Below are 12,538 nucleotides of genomic sequence, written 5' to 3'. Positions count from 1 at the left end.
CAACAAGGATGTTCATATTGTCAAAGTTATTTGGTCTAACCACGAGTCAGAAGAGGTAACGTGGGAAGCCGAAGATGATATGAAGAAAAAGCACCCAGACCTATTCCCTGAGGTGAGTTACGAGGGCGTAACTCGTTTTCTTTAAGGGGGGTAGAATGCGATAAATTTCGCGCTTTTGTCTATTTTTATGAGATTTTCATGCATATGTATGCCTCTGTCGGGCAATTTGCACATGTTAGTGCAAAAGAAGTAGAGTCTCCGCATAAGAAAAAGTGTTCATAAGTAACACAAGTGTTAAAAAAAAAAAGGGGAAAGTACACAAGATACACTACCTTGTTTCAAAAACTTTTGAAATGATGAGTTCAAACTTTTGAAAGTACGAGGATTTTGTGTCAAGTTTCGGGACGAAACTTCTTTTAAGGGGAAAGGTAGTTAATGGAATCGAAAGCCCAAAAAAGTGATAAAAAGGGAAAGAGTCATTTGATGACTAAAGTTTTAAATAGCCCATCTTATTAGTCATCAAGTTTCATTAATTAAAATCTCTTTTCCTAAGCCCACAAGTAAAAGCCTTTATATAAATATCCTAAAACCCCAAAATATTTTCACCCTACACTTTATTTCCCTTCTTTTCTCACGTGTTTCTCTCTCTCTCTACTCGGCATTCTCTCTCTCCTCCTTGTGCGTCGTTTTCCTTCGGTTTCTCTCTCAAAAGTTTGTTTCTTCTTCTTCAAGTAACGTTTCTTGTTCAACAAGAAACGTCATAAACCTCTTCAAGAGCCAAAATATTGCTGCCACTGCTGTCCGGCGCCTCTTTTACCCCATTGTTGTGGTTGTTTTCTTTCTTCCTCACTAAGATTCCATTAAAGTACTAGTTTTTATGTTATTTTATTATTATTTATCATATTTGCAAATTAAATTACTGTTTTATATGCACATATATTTTCGGTAATCATGAATATTATTATAATAAATTTCAGATTTATTATGACAAGTTTATTTTAGTTTTTATCATGAAATTTATAGTTTTTAGGGTTTTTAATTACTAGAAACTATATATATAAAGTATAAATCATGAGATTTACTTAGTACGTAATTATATATATATTGAATATATTTTCAGAAGATTTATTTAATATTATAAGTGTTGTAATTTCAGAAAATAAGTATTTAGAGAGTTTTAAAGGATTTTTAATCACTAGAATAGCTGTACTATACTAGGGATTAAAAATAACGAAAGTTTGGTACGTAAAAATGATTTTAAAACACGTTTAAGGGGGTTTTGATCGTTTTAAAGTTGCTGTAATTTTTAGTTCGAGATATTCATTTTCATTACTTTATTTTCTAGGCGGAGATTTCGTTGTAACGTACACCCGCACCATTTGACGAGAAATCCCAATTTTGAGGCAGAAGGGTCAGGTGCGCACACACCTTCTTGTGGTGCTCCCGCACCTCCTTTTGGTACGTCCGCACCTAATTTTGGTGCACCGGCACGCTTTGTTGCCGGAAAGAAAATTCGAGCTTTATTAAAAAAACGATAGTTTTGTTTTTAGTTTTTTAACTTATGCTTTATTCTAGAGTTTCGAGAGTTATTACTAGGGTTTATACTAAAGAGATAAACACTTTAGTTTTATCGAGATTTGAGATTATCATAGTTTGTGATGCAACTATAAATTATCTCGAGAACTGGAAGCTGCTGAAACTCCTGTGGAGATAGCACCGATTACTTAAGGAGCAGAGGGAGATCAACTGAACCACCAGGAAGGTGCTAAACGGAAATGGAAGGGCTTTACAACCTCCAATCGCATCTATGAGAAAGGTACGGGTCTGAAATTTGTGGCTCCATCTAATAGCAATGTTAGTCTAGTAGCAAAACTTGATAAGATCGAGGTTGAAAAAATGAGTGAATGTTGGCAGAATGGTATTATTGTCTATGTGGTAAGGCAAAACCCTATGTTGACAGTAATTAATCAGTATGTCAATGCTAACTACTGCAATCTATTGGAGGAACCGACTATGTTTAAGCATGAGGAAGGCTTCTTCCTAATTAAATTAAAGTCTAGGGAGGAGAGGGACAACATTTTATATGCGGGTCTCATTTGTTTTTGGAAAACCGATGATTGTTAAACCTCGGAGTTCAAATTTTAACTTTCATGAGGAGATACTGAAAGTGATACTTATATCGGTGAAACTACCTAACCTTCCTCTTAATTGCTGGGGAGAGAATTCTCTTAGGAAGTGTATTGGGGGTTCCATTGTATGCTAATGATTGTACTAGCAAGTGCCTGAGAGTATCTTTTGCTAGAATATTAATAGAGCTTGATATGACTCAAGATATACCTCGGGAGATTGATGTAAAGGACCCCTATGGTGTTGTATTTAAGCAGAAGGTGGTTTTTGACTGGCTCCCTCCTTTTTGCAAGAAATGCCAAATGGTGGGGCATAACTGCAGAGCCAAAGGGCTGGTTAAAGCTCCTGGCAAGGTTGTGTAGAAATGGGTTGTTAAGAAAACCACTCAACAGGAACAAGCATCAAATGATACTCATGCAAATGTTGGGTCCAGTATTCCTGTTATAATTGATGAAGGGATTGTAACTGTAGTTAATGAAACGGTTACTCCTATTTTTACTCCTTGTATTGTTCAAGAAAAGGATCCAGAAGAGGGGATGTGGAAAATGGTTACTAGAAAGAACAAAGACAAAGGCAAGAGTGTTATGCCAAGTGGGATTCAGCTTCAATTTGGCTCAGGGCTGCCTGGGGGTGCTAGGGGACCTAATCCCTATGTATCTTAATGAATGTAGCCACCTGGAATGTTAGGGGAATGAATGATCCCCTGAAAGTGAAGGAAATAAAGCATTTCCTTCATTCGAACAAGTTAATTGTTTGTGCATTACTAGAAACTAGAGTCGAAGTCATAACTGCCTCAAAATTCAGAAAATTTTTGGCAATGATTGGAAGTGGGTGTGTAATTATGACCACTCTAACAAGGGGAGAATCAGGTTAGGGTGGTTAATTGGTGAAGCTAAAGTCATTATTCAGGCCGTCTCTGAACAGGTGGTTATGGTTGAGGTGCAAAATGGATTTGGAGCTTTTATGTTTTATATGGTTGTTGTTTATGCTTTACACTATGTTACTACTAGGAAACGTCTTTGGACTGAAATGGTAAGATTTGTAGCAGGTATTTCTCAACCTTGTATCATAATAGGGGATTTCAATGCTGTATGTAATGTTGTTGATAGAATGAATGGTGTGGATGTTGCTGAAGCTGAAACTATAGATTTCAGCACCTTGATGATGGATAATCAGCTAATGGAAGCTCCTTCTTGTGGGCAATTCTATTCATGGAACAAGGAGTGGGGCTGGATAGGGTTTATAGCAGAATTGACGAAGCTATTGTCAATTGTGAATGAATTAATCACTATTCTAGAGTTGTGATTAAGTACCTTGAAGCTGGTGTATCTGATCACACACCCCTTCTGTTTGACACTGGAGATTCTCAATGCCAAAGAGGTAAGCCTTTTCGTTTCATGAATTTTCTTGCTGATCAGAATGGTTTTATTGAAATGGTGCAGGAAGCCTGGTATTCTACTTCTATTGCTTATAAACTGAAGACTGTCTGGGACAAGTTGAAAGTTGTCAAGGCAGCTTTGAAAAGCTTTCACTCTAAAATCTTTTCTAAGGCTCACTTCAAAGTGGAGGAGCTACGAAAGAAACTTGCTGCTATGTAAGCATTGCCTGAGATGGAATTTTATATTGAACCACAGCAAGAGGAAAAATTAATCCTAGAACAATTGAGAAAATGGTCTAGGAATAAAGAGAGCATCTTACAACAAAAAGCCAAGATCAACTGGATTACTTTGGGGGACTCCAATTCAAAATTCTTCTTTACTACAGTGAAGGTGAGAAACACAAGGAATAAGATAACAGTGATTCATAGTACCCAACGTGACCTCTTGACTGAAACTATAGCTATTCAAGATGAAATTACAAGTTTTTACAGAAAGTTTCTTGGGTCAAGCACAGATCAGCTGGAGGCTATTGATCTAAGGGTTGTGAGAGAGGGCCCGAGGTTGAAGTATGAAGACTGATGCCTACTAATGCAAGTTGTGACCACCACAGTTGACCTAGCTCTTGCTTCCACTGATGACTCAAAAGCTCCTGGATTGGATGTCTTCAATGCAGTTTTCTTCAAGAAAACTAGGCATATCATTAAACATGACATTTATGTTGTTGTTCTAGAGTTCTTTGACCAGGTGTATATTCACAAACCAGTCAATTGTACTGCAATTACACGGATTCCTAAAGTGGGAAATGCCTTGTATGCAAAAGATTATAGACCTATTGCATGTTGCTCTATTGTGTATAAGCTGATTTCTAAGATCCTAACTCACATACTACATAAGGTGATTACAACAGTCCTGAGTTGCTCTCAAACAAGCTTTATCCTAGGAAGGCAGATTGTGGATAATATTCTACTGGCAACTGAGCTAATAAGAGGGTATAATCGGAGCCATACATCTCCTAGGTGTGTAATCAAGGTTGATATCAAGAAAGCCTATGATTCAGTGGAATGGGTGTTTTTGAAGAGTATGCTTAAGGATCTTGGGTTCCTTGAAAGGTTTACTCAATGGATAATGGCTTATGTCATGTCTGTATCCTACTCTATATTATTGAATGAGGTACCTTCCAATCCTGTTAATGCTAAGAAAGGCTTAAGACAAGGGGATCCATTGTCCCCCTTTTTATTTGCTTTTAGTATGGAGTACTTAAGTAGATGCGTGGGAGATATGAGTAAAAACCCAGACTTTAACTATCATCCCAATTGTGAAAGGCTTAACCTGACTCATCTTATGTTTGCTGATGATCTCTCATGTTTGCTAGAGTAGATGACAGCTCTATTGTAACAGCCCGATTCCCGAGCTGCTAGCTAATCACACTTAAGATTCACTAATCACAATCAATGCTTAATAAGCCTCGAATTTATTATTTTTCGCAGCGGAAACATAACCTTACAAATCGATCTTGGACATGTGGGTTATGGGCCCACAAACAAAATCCTTAAAAAAACACAATTATCTCGACTAGATTCCCAAATATTATATACAACAAAATATAAATAACTATTCTCAAATCAACTATCTAGATACAAACTCAATCCATAATCCACGACAACATCATAATCTTGCTTCACTTACATTCTCGAGCTCTTGATACCTAACCTGTAAATTCAGAGAAGAAGTACAAAACAAACAAAATTCCAAAATGAGTGGAAAACTCGTAACCTTTACTTCAGCCCATTATAAACATTTTGTTTCTCAAATCATTTTCATCTCGTTACACCGCTAGCATAGTTCACTCTCTTAAACAAATCAGTGGCAAGTACAGGCTTTGGACAAAGGACAAAAGTTGCCTCCAAGCTTCGCTATGGAGTCCAGCAATTCACTACCCCCAAAGTTCGCAATGGAACGTAGCCGACCGTATTAGGTCAAAAGAGTAACCATCCTCCACCCATACCTTGCCCACTTATTATTTTCAGTTCATAAACTAAGCCATCAAAACAGTTGCATATTCATATTCATCGAATAACGTTTCCAGAATCAACACATTCATAACTATGGCTATAGTACGAACTTAAGTATCAAAAACAGAATAGAGATCCACACACACACATGGGCATGAGTAAATGATTTTACTGAACATAAAAGTTACCTGAAATGTAATCCAATTCCACCAACATAATTTCCTTCATAATCTCGAATGATACTTCACTCCAAAATTATCCTCCAAGAATCACCTCACAATTATAACGATAATCAATAATCAATCTTAACTAATCTAATTAACTACAAAGTGAAACCAAAACTAATTCCCAATTTACAAGTTATCAACCTTTAACATTCTAATTCTATAATCCTGAATTCATAATGAGAATTCTAATTATAAAACCAAACTAACTAACCTTAACTCACAACTTTCACCTAAATCAAGAACAACAACAAACCAATAACTGTGGCACATCACCACCACCACAACAATCCCAACACCAACAATAATAGAACAGCAACACCACCACTAACAATAATAATAACAACAACAACAACAACAACAACAACAACAACAACAACAACAACAACAACAACAACAACAACAACAACAGCAACAACAATACAACAACAACAACAACGTAATAACAATAGCACCAATACAAAAGCACAACCAACAGAAACCACCACAACTCCTCTCAATCAGACTATACTCCATAATTAAACTCCTAACCATCATCTAATTTATAAAACAATTGGAAAAAAAAGTAAACCAATTAAACCTTTGCTAACACCAACTAGAAATCAGATATAGAAACAAGAGGTAGGAATTTATACCTCTGCCATCCAAGAAGCAGCAAAAAACAGAGGAAGCAGAGAACATAGAGAACAGAGAGTAGAGGGATCTCGAAGCTCCGGCGAGGATGATTGAGCACCGACAAGTTAGCGGTGCACTAACGCAAGTAAACGACAAAAGAAGGCCCGCAACACAAGCGAAGGAGGAGAGAAAGATTTTCGAGGGAGGAGAGAGAAACACAAGGCCTCGGTGGCTCGCGAGCAGCACAGCAGACACAGCAGCGACGAACAACAACAGCGGTGTGGTGGCTTGTAAGCAGCACCACACGCACAGGTCCAACGAGCAACAATAACGCCAGTGAGGCAAATGGATTCCGACGAGAGAGAAAGCAGGGGACGAGAGAGAGGATTGAGGATTTGGAGGTTTTTGAGTTCTTCACGGGAAGAGAGAGAGGAAAGAAAGGCTTTGGCTGGGGTTTTGTTTCATTAAACCGACCGACAAATGAAGGGGATATTTGGGGTTTATTCAACCGACAATGGAAAATGGGGAGGTAAATTGATTTTGGTATTTTGCATAATAACCGACAAAGGGTTTAGGGTTTTGGTTTCTATTTTGGGCAAATACGACTCAACCAGTTGCACATAGAACTCAAATAATTTTTATAATAATAATAATAACCTCATAAAATCAAACAAATAAATATATTACAAACACGACAAATAGAAATCATATTCCACAACTCAAATAAAATAAGAATTTCCGAAACATAATTAACTTAATAAATATATTTAGCTTTTAAATAAAGGCTCTTAAAAACAAGGCTATTACATCAATAAGGAAGATTACGGTTGCCTTCCACAAATTTTCAAGGGCTTCAGGGCTTGAAGCTAGTAATGAGAAAAGTTGCATCTACTTTTCAGGGGTTAGCCAAGATGAAGCTACACAACTTGCAACAGATATTCATATGCCTATAGGTATGCTCCCTTTCAAGTATCTTGGGGTGCCTTTGGCTGCAAAAAAGCTCTCTTTCTCCCAGTGTACACCAGTGATAGATAGAATTACAACTAGGGCCCAAGGGTGGATGGTGCATCTCTTGTAGAGGTGATCATGGGCCGGGCCGGGCCGCGACCAAAAAATTTTTGCCCATTAGTTGGGCCGGGCCTAAATTCGTGCCGAATTTTTGTGTCCTTAGCCCGCTATTTCGGGCTAAATTAGCGGGCTTTTGCGGGCCGAAACCGGCCGGGACAAAAAATAGGCTAAAAAGTCATTTTTGGCTTGCCCAAAGCCAAAAAAAAATATGGGCGGGCCAAAAAATTATGCCCAAAACCCGGCCCAAAAGCGGGTCGGGCCAAAATGATCACCTCTAATCTCTTGTCTTATGCTGGTAGGCTGCTATTGGTAAAAATTATACTTGGTAGCATGCAGAATTATAGGGGGCAAAATTTTCCTCTCCCTAAGAAGCTGATTAAAGTTGTTGAAGCAATTTGTAGGAAGTTCTTGTGGACTGATGGTTTAGACCTGTTGACCCTTGAGCTTTGAAGATGACTTAACCACGAAAGACATAGTGTATTTTATTTATTTATGTTGTTGCTAGATAATTCATTCTCGAGCAAAGAGAATACTTGATTGAAGATTAAACCGGAGAATTAATCAAAGATCGAAGTGAAGATGTTCGAGTGATGGAGTATCAACCATGGAATGAAGATTAGAATGCATTAGGGTGTATTTATTATCTTCATGTTAAGGTTGAGTGAAAGCTCAATTATGTTCGTGGTGAATTCTCAAAGGAACTTGTATTTATTCCCATGACAGGAACATACCTGGCACATTTAGGAACAAGGTTAGGGAACAAGACTTAAAACTGGTTTAGGAACACCTAAGTAACTCTAAAGTTGTGCGTCTAACTCTAGGTGTGCGCCTAATATGTTAGTTAGAGTTTTTAGGGTTGTTTTACTTAAGATCCACTATTTTAGGGAATTTGTTTTTAGTTTGTTAGGAAAAAGTTTTGGAAATGATTTTCGGATTTCATTTAGAAAAATATCTAACCGTTATCTTTTATATTTTATTTAAAAGATTTTGTTTTCAAAATAAAATATCTTTCTGGTTTTTAAAAGATTTTCGTTTGAAATATAAAACTGATTTCGTTTTTATTAAAGTTAATTTTAAAAGATACTTTCCTAAAATCTAGCTAAAGTATATATTTTATTTACTCCCTAAAAATAAGATTACACGCCTAAAGCTACTCCTGCACGTTTTTGTAGTTAGTGGATTTAGTGGCTTGGTTGATTATCTCCCAAGTATTAATTAATTAATTTAAATAAGTTTAATTATTCCTCAAGTTTGTAAAACCACGTAATATGTTATTGCTTCTCTTATTTAGTTAAGTAGTGGATTAGTGGGTTAATTACTTATCAAGGAATATTTAATTTAAATTGTTTAATTAATTAAAGTCATGGAGATCATGGGATCATGGATTAATTAGTGGATAAAATTGTCTTGTCTTAATTGTCTATAAATAGGCTTCTAAAACCTTAGAACAATTTGTGTCTGACTTAGCTAATTTGTCTTAGTTGTCTAAAAGAGTCAATGCCTTTTCCTAAAGAGAATTCATACTTACATTAATCGAGTTTATTACTCTTCCATTGTTTTACAAAGTGTATTTTTGAAAAAAAGGGTTTGAGTGAACTCTTGTAAGTGTGAGAAGCTTTGAGTGAAGCAAGAGAAAGAGAAAGAGAAAGGAACTTCTAGTGAAGTTTGAGAGGAACGACGGTTGTGGTGGGAACTTGAGTTGAGTGACTTAAGTTGAGAATCGAGAGAAAAGTAATAGGTTGTAATCAGAGTTGTTTTGGCCTATTATAGTGGAAATTAAGTTGTGTTAAAATCCCTTGTGGTCGAGGTTGTTTCTTCCTACTAGGCCTAGGAAGTTTTTCCTCGCTAAATCTCTCGTGTTCCCATTGTTTGTTCCCAAGTGTACTTTTATTTTCGCAAAAAGTATAGCTTATTCTCTCACTATAATTCACCCCCCTCTTATAGTGCTCATATTATACAACAATTGCTATCAGAGCGGGAACTCTAAAAATCAGGAAACCCTGTTGAGTTCAAGATCTTGGAAAATATAAATAATAGAGAGAAATTGGAAGAAGGGTACTCTACACAGAGGCCACCAATGTTCAATGGTAAGTTCTACACCTACTGGAAGAACATAATGGAGATCTTCATCAAAGCCGACAATTATCAGGTATGGAGAGTCATATAGGTAGGTGATTTTGAAGTCACTACCACTAATGACAAGAATGAGGTAATTCCTAAATCAATGTCTGATTTTGATAAAGAAGATTTTGAAAAAATGAAAATTAATGCTCTTGCTATAAAACTGCTTCATTGTGGTCTTGGACCTCATGAACACAATCGTGTCATGGGATGCAAAACCGCAAATCAAATTTGGGATCTCCTTGAAGTCACTCATGAAGGTACGAGTGAAGTTAAGAGATCAAAAATAGATCTTTTGATGAATCAATATGAACTCTTTCAAATGAAATCAAAAGAATCTATCCAAAACATGTTTACACGCTTTACTAATATTATTAATGAGCTAACATCTCTTGGAAAAGTGATTACTTCTGAGGAACAGGTGCGAAAGGTCCTATGGAGCCTTCCTAGGGATCGATGGATGGCTAAGGTAGGAGACTTTTAGCGAGTAAAAGTGGCCTACCGATTGGTATATACAAGGTACGTACATCGTCTATGTGCTATGTGATTTAGAAGCATGCTCTAAGAGTATTTTATTTATTAGTATCATGTATAGGACTCTATTTGTTCATATATATGATTACTGGAATTATTTTACATGTTATATGCCTGTGTGCTACATGTGATCTAGAAGTGATTATGATTATAAATGTTTGTATGGAAGGTTGATGCAAGCAGGATAAGTCAAGTTTACTTATTAATTCGTGAGTGGATTAATATAAGTTAAAGTGAATCATGTCTTACATGTATTCTTTGAGTATTATTTACTATCTTATAAGGACCGTGGACCTTATTTGGTAAGTTACAAGGTATACCTATATAAAGGTAAAGTTTATTGTTGGCTAGGTTCAACAAGTAAGTTGGTAAAGGTTAAAAAGGAGGTTAAAGAGTCTTGGTTGATGAGTTGTGATCACTTGTTAATCCAAAGATAAAAAGAGATTTTGTTATGATTGTTTGAGTATTAGTTATGTGTTGCTTGTTTGTTGTGTCAACACAAGTAATAAAATATATTTAACGTAAAGTGAAACGAGAATAATTTATAGACTTGAGGCTGGTGCATGTCTAGAGTTGGACACTAAGGGTTGGAGTACATGGTGGTAGCCCATGGCTTTTCTAGGATTGGATTGATCACCATCCCTCTTTCAGTTCAAAGGTTCCTCGATATCGCGGGTCATTTTTGGAATATGTGGTAGCTCCCATATTTCATATTTTTAGATAAGTCAACTCGTCCAATAACTATTCCATTTAAAGGAAGAAATAATGTTTAGAGTCTAGTTCAGTAAAAGTTGTCTGCAAATTATTATATGCTTATATTATTATTTATCCCTACAAGTTATTTTTGTAGTATAATGTTTAGGATTATTTATGTCTGATATGTAGTACTCAGCTTTGCTGATTACGTGCTTGTCTGTGTGTGTGATCATGGCTTTGCCTATTGATCCTGTGGTGATCCTTCGGGTGAGCAGAGTCCAGAAAGCATTGACATTACAGGTTCGCAGATGCATCTCATTGGGAATCTGGAATGGAGAGACTCATTGTAAACTTTGCTTTCGTAGGAACATGTGTTTTCAGGCATTCGTTTTTAAGTTGGTGTCTTTTAGTTTCAAATATTGTTATTGATTTCATAAGTTTTAATAAAGTTGTTTTTAGTAAGTTGTTTTCCGCTGCAAAATTCTGAGTAAGCCGAAACGTTATCACACGGGCGATAATGCCTGGGTAATTCTCTAAGGTTTATTATAAAAGCATTTTCTAGAAAGAGAGAATTATCGGGGTGTTACATTTCCTTTGAAGTACATATTGAGTACAATGCTTTCTTTGTTATAAAGCAACAGCTGCTTAAGTTTTCACAATGAACCGGAATAGTTTAGGTGAATTCAACCTATTTAAAAGTTGGAATGTCTTTAAATTTCAAATTATCTTAGTTTTAGTTTAGGTCTTATGTGAATTACTTTTTGCTACTTCTCTCATTCATGACTATGTGAATTAAAAGGTGGAATGTCTTTAAATTTCAAGTATCTAAGTCGTTGTCGATTTTCACTCTCTACACAGGAATTTACAAGAATTTACCAGCATATTTCATGAACTGATGATGACGACTTTTTTAATCTAAGTCACACCAAACACATCATTTTCCAGAAACAGAGTGCTACGCTAGGACATTATAAACATCTTACGTTAATAAACCAAGGCTCCATTTGACAAATGCTTCAAAGACATGTTGGAAGTAGACCTGGGCATGGGCCGGGCCTGTTCACGGGCTTGGGAAAATAGCGGGTCGGGCTTGAAATTTCAAAAATTTGTCCACGGCCCGGCCCAGGCCCATGGTCCCACGGGTCGGGCTCGTGCCTCTCGCGGGCTTGACCCGTGTTTTATGTTGTTTTTTTGTATTTTTGATGGTTTTAGGCTAAAAAACAAAGAAAAGGAGCGTTCGACCCACGGGCTCGTGCCGGTGCGGGCCTGAAATAAAATTTCTTGACCGTGACAGGCCCGCGACCCACATAGCGGACAATGGACCGGGCCGGGCCTCGAGCGGGCTGGTGTCGGGCCGGGCCCAAAACGTGTCGGGCTAGACCGGCCCGCGTGCTGGCCTGGCCCATGCCCACCTCTAGTTGGAAGCCTCCACGTTAACCAGTTCAACATTTTATTGCTATCGAAAATTACTAGATACGACGTTTAAATTGTACTTTAAACAACCAATACCATACATTTTTTTTCAACGTTATATGGATGTGTAACCAGTTTTAGTACGAGCACATACCCTTCGTGGTTTGCCTAATGCAATTCAAACACAGTACGTGCTTACCACCTATGTGAAACCAATTGCAAAAAATGTTATCGTGCTAATTACACCTGACAAATTATGAATACCGAAATTACTATTTTGGGGTGCTAGACGCGTAAAGTATTGAAATCTAAAATGCATCTGACAAATTATGAGTATCATTATTACACT

This window comes from Beta vulgaris, chromosome 4 (genome assembly GCF_026745355.1).
Source record: "Beta vulgaris subsp. vulgaris cultivar EL10 chromosome 4, EL10.2, whole genome shotgun sequence".
Classification (NCBI taxonomy): Eukaryota; Viridiplantae; Streptophyta; class Magnoliopsida; order Caryophyllales; family Amaranthaceae; genus Beta; species Beta vulgaris.
Note: the sequence above shows the minus strand (reverse complement) of the source record.